Source organism: Mustelus asterias, chromosome 28 (genome assembly GCF_964213995.1).
Source record: "Mustelus asterias chromosome 28, sMusAst1.hap1.1, whole genome shotgun sequence".
In the NCBI taxonomy this organism is placed as follows: Eukaryota; Metazoa; Chordata; class Chondrichthyes; order Carcharhiniformes; family Triakidae; genus Mustelus; species Mustelus asterias.
Window position 1 is genome coordinate 21,410,534 of NC_135828.1, and position 11,208 is coordinate 21,421,741.

Here is an 11,208-nt window from a genome sequence, read left to right on the forward strand (position 1 = left end):
ACATTTGGAGCACTGTGTACAATTCTGGTAAAAGGAAGGATGTTATTAAACTGGAGAGGTTGGAAAAAAGATTTACAAGTATGTTACCGGGACTGGAAGGTTTGACTTATAAGGAGAGGCTGGATAGGCTGGGACTTTTTCTCCTGGAGTGTAGGAGGATAAGGTGTGACCTTATAGAGATTTGCATAACATGAGGGGCATAGATAAGGTGAATAGACCAAGGTCTTTTCCCCCAGGGTTAGGGGAAAAAGTCATGGCTATCTTTGGACACTAAGGGTCAATTTAGCATAGCCAATCCACCTGACCTGCACATTTTGGGACACTAGGGGCAATTTAGCATAGCCAATCCACCTAACCAACACATCTTTGGAGTGTGGGAGGAAACCGGAGCACCCGGAGGAAACCCACGCAGACACTGGGAGAATGTGCAGACACTGCACAGACAGTGACCCAAGCCGGGAATCGAACCTGGGTCCCTGATGCTAACCACTGTGCCTCACTGTAACTCTATCCCCATGAAATGTTATTAATCATTTATTTATTGTGTCACAAGTTGGCTTACGTTATGACAGCAATGGGTTGTGAGGCGGTAGATTTAAAACTGAGATGAGGAGGAACTACTTCTCACAGAGGGTGGATAATTTGTGGAACTCGTTGCCCCATAGCGCGGGGGAGTCTGAATCATTAAATGGTTTCACAAGAAAGATAGTTATATTTCTAATTTAAAAAGAGATAAGAGGATATGGGGAACAGGTGGGGAGGTGGATTTGAGACCAGGGAGAGATCAGCCATGATCTGATTGAATGGTGGAGCAGGTTCCAAGGGCTGAATTTGCCAACTTCTGTTCCCAATTCCTATGTTCCTAATGAGGTTACTGTGAAAATCCCCTAGTCGCCACACTCCAGCACCTGTTCGGGTACACTGAGCGAGAATTTAGCATAGTCAGTGCACCCTAACCAGCACGTCTTTCAGACTGTGGGAGGAAACCGGAGCACCCGGAGGAAACCCATTCAGACACAAGGAGACACCCGGCATCTCTTATCCAGAATATTCAATCTGAGTCCCTTATGTCCTTGTATCGTCAGCCAATGGGAAGGGTCTTTCTCTGTCCACCTTATCCAAACCTGCCTCGATCGACTCTCCCCTCGATCCCCTCTACTCCAAGGAGAACAACCTCAACGTCCCAAACCTCTGGATAAAATCCCATATCCCAGGAACCATTCGAGTCAATCTCCCCTCTCAAGGAGTCTCACCTCCTTCCTTATTTCCAACTTACTTTAAATATTCTCATTCAGGACGTTGGAGACTTCAGCCTAGTTCCTGGTCACAGTGGTTAGCACTGCTGCCTCACAGTGCCAGGGACCTGGGTTCGATTCTCGACTTGGATCACTGTGTGGAGTTTGCACATTCTCCCTGTGTCTGCCTGGGTTTCCTCTGGGTCCTCTGGTTTCCTCCCATACTCCAAAGATGTGTGGGTTAGGTGGATTGGCCATGCTAAATTGCCCCTTGGTGTTAGGGGGGCTAGTTAGGAGTAAATGTATGGGGTTATGGGAATGGGGCCTGGGTGGGATTGTGATTGGTGCAGACTGGATGGGCTGAATGGCCTCCTTCTGCACTTATGATTCCATTATTTCCTCAATCACTCTATGATTCTATGATTCCCCCGGGACAGAAATGCTGCTAACTTGGCACTGAGGTTAACTGTTTTGCTCCGGAGGGTATGGGTGGCCTCTCAGACCTCTCCTCAAGTGGTAGTCAGGGATGATTGTAAGGATTGAAAGTAGATGGGCACTTTTCTTTATTCTTTGATGGGATGTGGGCATCGCTGGCAAGGCCAGCATTTGTTGCCCATCCCTAATTGCTCCTTGAACTGAGTGGCCATATGACATAGGAGCCGAAGTAAGCCATTCGGTCCATTGGGTCTGCACTGTCGCAGTTGAGAGTCAACCACATTGCTGTGGCTCTGGAGTCAAATATAGGCCAGACCGGGTAAGGACGGCAGATTTCCTTCCCTAAATGGACATTAGTGAACCAGATGGGTTTTTATGACAATCGACAATGGTTTCATTGTCATCAGTAGATTCTTAATTCCAGATCTTTATTAAATTTCCATTTGCCATGGTGGGGATTTGAACCTGGGTCCTTAGAGCGTTACCCTGGGTCTCTGGATTATTAGTCCAATGACAATACCGTCATTATTGGACTAATAGTCCAGAGAAGATCCCGCTGTCGTGAAAGTCCCGGCCCGGATAACACTGAGAATTTGGGCATTGGAACAGATTCATGGTGGGAAGTAGTTTTAAGTAAATTGAAGGATAGTCTATATACGGAAATGATTCTATAACTACCCTCACCCCGAATGTTACCGAGTGGTTAGCACTGCTGCCTCACAGCGCCAGGGACCCGGGTTCGATTCCGGCTTGGGTCACTGTCTGTGCGGAGTTTGCACATTCTCCCCGTGTCTGCGTGGGTTTGCTCTGGTTTCCTCCCACACTCCAAAGATGTGCGGGTTAGGTGGATTGGCCATGGTAAATTGCCCCTTAGTGTCAGGGAACTAGTTGGGTAAATACGTGGGGTTACAGGGATAGGGCCTGGGGGGATTGTTGTTGGTGCAGGCATGATGGGCCGAATGGCCTCCTTCTGCACTGTAGGGATTCTATGATTCTAAATCAGCTCTTTTGTATTTTTTTACTCATTTGCAGGACATGGGTGTCGCTGGCTGGCCAGCATTTATTGCCCATCCCTAGTTGCCCTTGAGAAGGTGGTGGTGAGCTGCCTTCTTGAACCGCTGCAGTCCATGTGGTGTAGGTACACCCACAGTGCTGTTAGGGAGGGAGTTCCAGGAAGGAATGGCCGATATATTTCCAATTCACGGTGATGAGCGGGTTGGAGGGGAACTTGCTGGTCGTGGTATCACCAGGTATCTGCTGCCCTTGTCCTTCTAGATGGTAGAGGTCGTGGGTTTGGAAGGTGCTGCCTAAGGAGCCTTGGTGAATTGCTGCAGTGTATCTTGTAAATGGTAGACATGGCTGCCACTGTGCGTTGGTGGTGGAGGGAGTGGATGTTTGTGGATGGGGTGCCAATCAAGCGGGGCTGCTTTGTCCTGGATGGTGTCGAGCTTCTTGAGTGTTGTTGGAGCTGCACCCATCCAGGCAAGTGGGGAATATTCCATCACACTCCTGACTTGTGTTAAGAATTTCCCACATTGCTGTGGGTCTGAAGTCACATGTAGGCCAGACCAGGTAAGGGTGGCATTAGTGAATGGGTTTTTACGACAATCAATGCTAATTGTCATGGTCACCATCACTGAGATTGTTTTGTGTTCCCGATTAATGAATTGAATTTAAGTTCCACCAGCTGCTCTGGTGGGATTTGAACCCATGTCCTCGGAGCATTAGCCAGAACATCAGACTTCCTGAATCATGATTTCTTATTATGTGGCCAAGATATTCTAACCGGCTTTTCCTGACCTCGCTCAGAAGGTCTTTTTCCTCAGGTTTGACCAGGGCCACTTCTCCGCCTGCCCAAGTTGGTTCCGCTGGCAGGCACGTCAGAGGGCACAGATTTGAGATAATTTGGCACGAAAATCCAGCGGGGTGTTATAGAAACATATAGAAGATAGGAGCAGGAGGAGGCCATTCGGCCCTTCAAGCCTGCTCCACCATTCATTACGATCATGGCTGATCATCCAACTCAATAGCCTAATCCTGCTTTCTCCCCATAACCTTTGATCCCATTCACCCCAAGTGCTATATCCAGCCGCCTCTTGAATACATTCAATGTTTTGGCATCAACTACTTCCTGCGGTAATGAATTCCACAGGCTCACCACTCTTTGGGTGACGAAATGTCTCCTCATCTCCGTCCTAAATGGCCTACCCCGAATCCTCAGACTGTGACCCCTGGTTCTGGACTTCCCCACCATCGGGAACATCCTCCCTGCATCTACCCTGTCATGTCCTTTTAGAATTTTATAAGTCTCTGTGAGTTCCCCCTCATTCGTCTGAACTCCAGCGAAAATAATCCTAACCTAGTCAATCTCTCCTCATACATCAGCCCCGCCATCCCTGGAATCAGCCTGGTAAACCTTCACTGCACTCCCTCGAGAGCAAGAACATCCTTCCTCAGAAAAGGAGACCAAAACTGCACACAATGATCTGGAAGGTCCTGCCCAAATGGACAGGGTCGCTGAGTCAGACGGTAACTTGCAAAAGAGAATTGAAGAGGAGAAGTATGTAGGGCTGCTGGAAAAGGGGTGAGGGGGGGTGAGAATTTCCGACCCCAACACCAACGGACATCGTCACGGTCGGGACTGGAAAATCTTCCTATCCGCTCGCGACGTTGCCCGTTGGGGAAGGCAACCGCGGCCAATGAGCGGCACTGATTGGATTTCAAAGTGCCAGCAGACGGTGTAATGGGCCTGACTCTGTCCCGTTACGACAGAAAGCGCAGGACGTCGAGATTCACTATCTCTCCACGGTCGATGATCCGAGGTGAAATTTTAGCCTGTATTCCTTCACCCCGCGGGGAGAGAAGTTCAGTGCGTTCCGAGAGGAGATCAGTCTAAACAAAAGTTAAACTTAGAAAGAACAAAAGTCAATTTGTAAATTGTAACAAAGATCATTCTGGGACATATTGGGTCAATATCGAGATATCACTTAGAACGCAAGAGAGGCTGATTTTCATTTGCTGTGTTAGTTAGGTGAGAGAGTCAGGAACTCACTGCAGTGAACTCAGTTCCCAGCTCTGGCCATTCTCCCTGGCGACTAACACATAGAATCATAGAACCACACAGTACAGATGAGGCCCTTTGGCCCATCGAGTCGGCATCGATGTGAGAAACACCTCCCACCTAATCCCACTTGCCAGCACTTGGCCCATAGCCCTGAATGTTATGACGTGCCAAGTGTTCATCCAGGTACTTTTTAAAGGATGTGAGGCAACCCACCTCCACCACCCTCCCAGGCAACGCATTCTGGATCATCACCGCCCTCTGGGTAAAAAAGCTTTTCCTCACATCCCTCCTAAACCTCCTGCCCCTCACCTTGAACCCATATCCCCTCGTGACTGACCCTTCAACTAAGGGGAACAGCTGCTCCTTATTCACTTTGTCCATGTCCCTCATAATCTCTTGCACCTTGATCAGGTCACCCTTCAGTCTTCTCTGCTCCAACGAGAACATCCCAAGCCTATCCAGCCTCTCTTCATAACTTAAATGTTCCTGGTAGAGATTCAGGTGAGGGTCTCATTGGGTTCAGGTGGCACAGGTAGAGCTCAGGTGCAGTTTACCAATGCCAAAGGACACAACATGTGCCGGGCACACCCCATTGTTGCCCAGTGTTGACCGGTTGACCATAGGCCACTGGGAAAATGGCACATTTATTGTCCTTTGATTGTTGTCAGTTCGAAAGGAAAATCGTTGTACCCAAGGAATCTCCAGGCCCTCTGCGCTGCTTCCATCCTCCGCCAAAGCCTCCCCCTCCCCTCCCCCACCTGGATCAAATTCCAACAGAGCTCTGTGTCATAACCTTTGAACTCCACTCCCCACCCTGACTGATCAAGGTGCCTGTGAGCATTGGACCAAATTGGTCATTCACCACACAACAGTTACTCAGGCCCGGCCCTTGGTACAGTTTGGGGTTTGCCTCCATTCTGGGAGGAGGTGATTGTAGTGCCCTGTGGGAAGCAGTGGGATTATCATTGGACTAGTAATCCAGAGAGTAATCCTCTGGGGACCCGGGTTCGAATCCCACCTTGGCAGATGGTGAAATTTGAATCCAATAAAAATCTGGAATTCTGGGCGGCACGGTGGCACAGCGGTTAGCACTGCTGCCTCACAGTGCCAAGGAACCTGGTTCGATTCCCGGCTTGGATCACTGTGCGTCAAGTTTGCACCTTCTCCCCGTGTCTGCATGGGTTTCCTCCGGGAGCTCCGGTTTCCCGGAGGAAAGACATGCAGGTTAGGTGGATTGGCCATGCTAAATTGCCCTTTAGTGTCAGGGGGACTAATTAGGGTAAATATGTGGGCTTATGGGGATAGGGCCTGGGTGGTGTTGTGGTCAGTGCAGACTCGATGGGCCGAATGGCCTCCTTCTGCACTGGAGGAGTCTATGATTCTAAGTCTAATGATGACCATGTCATAAAGACCCATTTGATTGCTTTAGGGAAGGACATTTGCTTTCCTCACCCTGGTCTGGCCTACATGTGACTCCAGATCCACAGCAATGTGGGTTGACTCGTAATTGCCCTCCTGGGGCAATTAGGGATGGGCAATAAATGCTGGCCCAGCCAGAAGCACCCACATCTCATGAACAAATTCTTTTTAAAAATTGCCCACTCTCTATAGACCCAGGGTTCCAGCTCAGTCTGAGAGAACGCATGTTAGGGACTGTGATGTTCTCAGACTTGTCCTTGAAGTAATCGTTATTTGTTTAAGCTGTCTAGTCATTAGGCTGGTTTTAAACGAACACAGTCTACAGCAAGCTCCACTGCCAGGAGAGGTTGTTCTCTTCGAACCTGCCTGTCACCTACAAAGCATCAGAGCTCCTGGCCTCCTTTCCATTTCCCCCACTAACCTCGTGCCCTGAAGCCTGGGTTTAACACCCACACACACAGCACAGCAGTGGCAGAACTCTCAAGAGTATGTCCCCTACCCCCGTCCCACCCCCGAGGGGGGCAAGTTGAAACAGGGCAAAGGAAAGCCAGCAAAACAACGGGTCAAATCTTTTCCAGCAGGGAGGCAAAGAGGCCTGTGGGAAATTGGGCTGGAGGTTGACCAAGATCGAGGACTGCTGTGGAGTGTAGGACCCCTCAACGAGGGACCCTCAACAAGGGACCCCCTCAACAAGAGACCCTCAACAAGGGAGCCTCAATGAGGGATCCTCAATGAGGGACCCTGAACGAGGGACCCACTCCTGCTCACAGAATACCGACCCAGGGCTTGCTGGTTCTATCAGAGGACAACTTAGGCAAGATTCCCAAGGACAGCTGTAAGTGGTTAGCACTGCTGCCTCACAGCGCCAGGGACCCGGGTTCGATTCCCGGCTTGGGTCACTGTCTGTGTGCAGTCTGCACATTCTCCCCGTGTCTGCGTGGGTTTCCTCCGGGTGCTCCGGTTTCCTCCCCCAGTCTGAAAGACGTGCTGGTTAGGGTGCATTGGCCGTGCTAAATTCTCCCTCGGTGTACCCGAACAGGCGCCGGAGTGTGGCGACTAGGGAATTTTCACAGTAACTTCATTGCAGTGTTAATGTAAACCTACTTGTGACACTAAGAAATAAACTTTGTGGGAGAGAGGAATCTTAATCACAAGCATCGACAGTGCATATTCTAAGGGAGAGAACAGCAGTAACAGATGTGTATGTAATTCACATAATGAAAAGCCACAGGGCATTTCACAGGAATGGGGAGGCGGTGGTGTAGTGGTATTGTCACTGGGCTAAATAATCCAGAGGCCCAGGGGACCCGGGTTCGAATCCCACCACAGCAAATGGTGAAATTAAAAAGTCTTATCCATTGCCATGAAAACCCATCTGCTGTCCTTATCATACCCAGTTTGGTCTACATGGGCAGTATGGTGGCACAGTGGCTAGCACCGCTGCCTCACAGCACCAAGGACAGATGTGCAGGATAGGTTGGTTGGCCATGCCGAATTGCCCCTTAGTGTCGGGGGCATTGGCAGGGTAAATATGTGGGGTAACGGGGATAGGGCCTGGGTGGGATTGTTGTCGGTGCAGGCTCGATGGGCTGAATGGCCTCCTTCTGCACTGTAGGGGTTGTATGACTCCAGACCCACAGCAATGGGTCCTGCCCTAAATGCCATCACTCAGTTCAAGGGCAATTAGGGATGAACAAGAAGTTATAATAAAACAGAGTATGATGCTGAGCACATTAGTTTAGATGACCAACAGATTAATTGAATGGAAGGAGTTTCTTAAAGAAGGATAGATGTGATTGAACCTGCCTCCAACACGCTGTCATGCAGTGCATTACAGATCCTCACCGCGTAACGACATTGTTCCATTTCACCATTCCCCGTTCAGCCAATCTCCTGAAATCTGTATCCTCCGGCCCTCTCACCATTGGGATCACTGAATTCCAATCTACTCTGTCCCAATCCCTCGTCACTGTCAACACTGCTGTAACATTTCACCTTAATCTTCTCTTCCCCAAGGAGAACGGGAATCCCCTCCCTGTCCCGGGGAGTGGGAATTCTCTCCCTGTCCCAGGGAGTGGGAATTCTCTCCCAGTCCCAGGGAGTGGGAATTCTCTCCCAGTCACAGAGAATGGGAATTCTATCCCAGTCACAGAGAGTGGGAATTCTCCCTCAGGCCCAGAGAGTGGGAATTCTTTCCCAGTCCCAGAGAGTGGGAATTCTCCCCAAGGCCCAGAGAGTGGGAATTCTCTCCCAGTCCCTGAGGGTGGGAGTTCTCTCCCAGTCCCTGAGGGTGGGCGTTCTCTCCCAGTCCCTGAGGGTGGGCGTTCTCTCCCAGTCCCTGAGGGTGGGAGTTCTCTCCCAGTCCCTGAGGGTGGGAGTTCTCTCCCAGTCCCTGAGGGTGGGCGTTCTCTCCCAGTCCCTGAGGGTGGGAGTTCTCTCCCAGTCCAGGAAGAACTAGAATTTCCTCCCAGTCTCTGAGAGCAGGAATAATGTCTCAGTCCCAGAGAGCGGGAATTCTCTCCCAATCCCGGGAAGAGCTGGAATTCTCTCCCAGCCCTGTAGTAGGGGAATCCTCTCATAGCCCCGGAGAGCTGGAAATCATCCCAGTTCCTGAGAGCAGGAATTCTCTCCCAACTTCTCTCGTTTTCAGCCATCCTTGCGTTCTGCTCTCTAATACAGTAAAGCCTGCCTCTCCTGCTACAAACACTCCCCAATGGACTAACAGGTCCCTGCTCCACTCGCTGTCCTCAGCTGGATGAGACCTCTGATTCTTTATAGCTGCTTCTGGGAGCCAAGGTCACTGACAGATCCCTGAACAGAAGCTGGTGTTGGGGGTTGCAATCCAACTGGGCAAATTCAGCCCAAGGGCACCCTGTCAGTGCCCATGCAGATGCCATTTTCCTCCGAGTGAGTTCTGCTTTGGGTAAATCTGGAAATTCTTCCCTCGCTCCTACGTTCCATTATCTCCTCAGAGCAAACCTCCCTGAGTGAGCTCTTGGCCACCTGACTGTCCTATAATTAACGTGGTTTAGCTTCAAATCCCCTCTGATTTACACAGCTGCAACATTGACCGGGATCCCCCGACCTCCCCCGGGGCTGGGATTCTCCGAACTCGCCTGTGGCTGGGATTCTCCAGTCCCGCCGCAGCGACTGGAGATTTGGCTGAGTGTGCCAAATTCTCCGTTCTCGCTGGCAGTGGGACGAGCGAGAGCGGAAAACTCCAGCCATTGTCTTACCCCGGAACACTGCTTGCTGTCCAGTTGACCTTCTGAGGTCGGGGGTTAAGCCCTGAGGTTGGAGCGGGAATACAGAGAGTATTTATTCACATCTAACTGTTCTGATCTGGCTTTGAGGTAAGTGTCACTAAATGGGATGATATTCTGGGCCAATTGTTCCCAGAACCTCAAAATCTCACCCAATATTCCTCCAGACTCCCAGCTGATCATTTAAAGTGATTCTCCCTCCCTCAAAAACGCACTTTCCTTTAGTTATATTTTTCTAAGTGTTTAGACTTTCTGCTTCACACCAGGTGTTAATGACTGTTTCTGCAGTGGTTAAAGTTGGCTAATCGGTCACCTGCTTAGTACTCAGTGTTCCTTATTGCTGCCCTCATGACTTTACCACAGATAGATACATTGTGACTCAGACGCAAACCCATTTACACTTGAGTCAGAATGTTCTGGTATCACCAACCCAGCCCCAGTCTGCACCTTCTCCCCGTGTCTGCGTGGGTTTCCTCCGGGGGATGCTCCGGTTTCCTCCGAGATGTGCAGGTTAAGGGGATTAGCCATGGTAATAGCCCACAAAGCTGTGTCCTTAGCCCCCTATCTATTCCTTATACACCTATGACTGTGCGGCCAAATTCTCCTCCAACTCGATTTTCAAGTTCGCTGATGACACCACCGTGGTGGGTCGGATCTCAAACAATGACGAGACAGAGTACAGGAAAGAGATAGAGAATCTGGTGAACTGGTGCGGCAACAATAATCTCTCCCTCAATTTCAATAAAATGCAGGAAATTGTCATTGACTTCAGGAAGTGTAGTGGAGAATATACCCCTGTCTACATCAACGGGGATGAAGTTGAAATGCTCAAGAGTTTCAGGTTTCTAGGTGTCGAGATCACCAACAACCTGTCCTGGTCCCCCCCATGCCGACACTATAGTTAAGAAAGCCCCACCAACGCCTCCACTTTCTCAGGAGGCTAAGGAAATTTGGCATGTCAGCTACGATTCTCACCAACTTTTACAAATGCACCATAGAAAGCATTCTTTCTGGTTGTATCACAGCTTGGTATGGCTCCTGCTCTGCCCAAGACGGCAAGAAACTGCAAAGGGTTGTGAACATAGCTCAGTCCATCACGCAAACCAGCCTCCCATCCATTGACTCCGCCTACACTTCCCGCTGCCTCGGTAAAGCAGCCAGCATAATCAAGGACCCCACGCACCCCGGACATTCTCTCTTCCACCTTCTTCCATTGGGAAAACGATACAAAAGTCTGAGATCACGTACCAACCGACTCAAGAACAGCTTCTTCCCTGCTGCCATCAGACTTTTGAATGGACCTACCTCGCATTAAGCTGATCTTTCTCTACACCCTAGCTATGACTGTAACACTACATTCTGCACCCTCTCCTTTCCTTCTCCCCTATGTACTCTATGAACGGTATGCGTTGTCTGTATAGCGCGCAAGAAACAATACTGTTCACTGTATCCCAATACATGTGACAATAATAAATCAAATCAAATCAATGCACGGGGTTACCGGGAGAGGGGTGGGCCTGGGTAAGATGCTCTTTTGGAGTCAGCGCAGACTTAATAGACCCTAAATTTTGTTCTTTTTAATTGTCATTTGAAGCTACATTTTTCCGAGCGCTATTCGTTCATGGGGTTTGGGTGTGGCTGGCATGGTCCGCATTTATTGCCCATCTCTAATTACCCTTCAACTGAGTGGCTTGCTCGGCCATCTCACAGGGCAGCTGGGAGTCGAATACATTGCTGTGACTCTGGAGTCACATGTAGGCCAGACAGGGTAAGGACGGCAGATTCCCTTCCC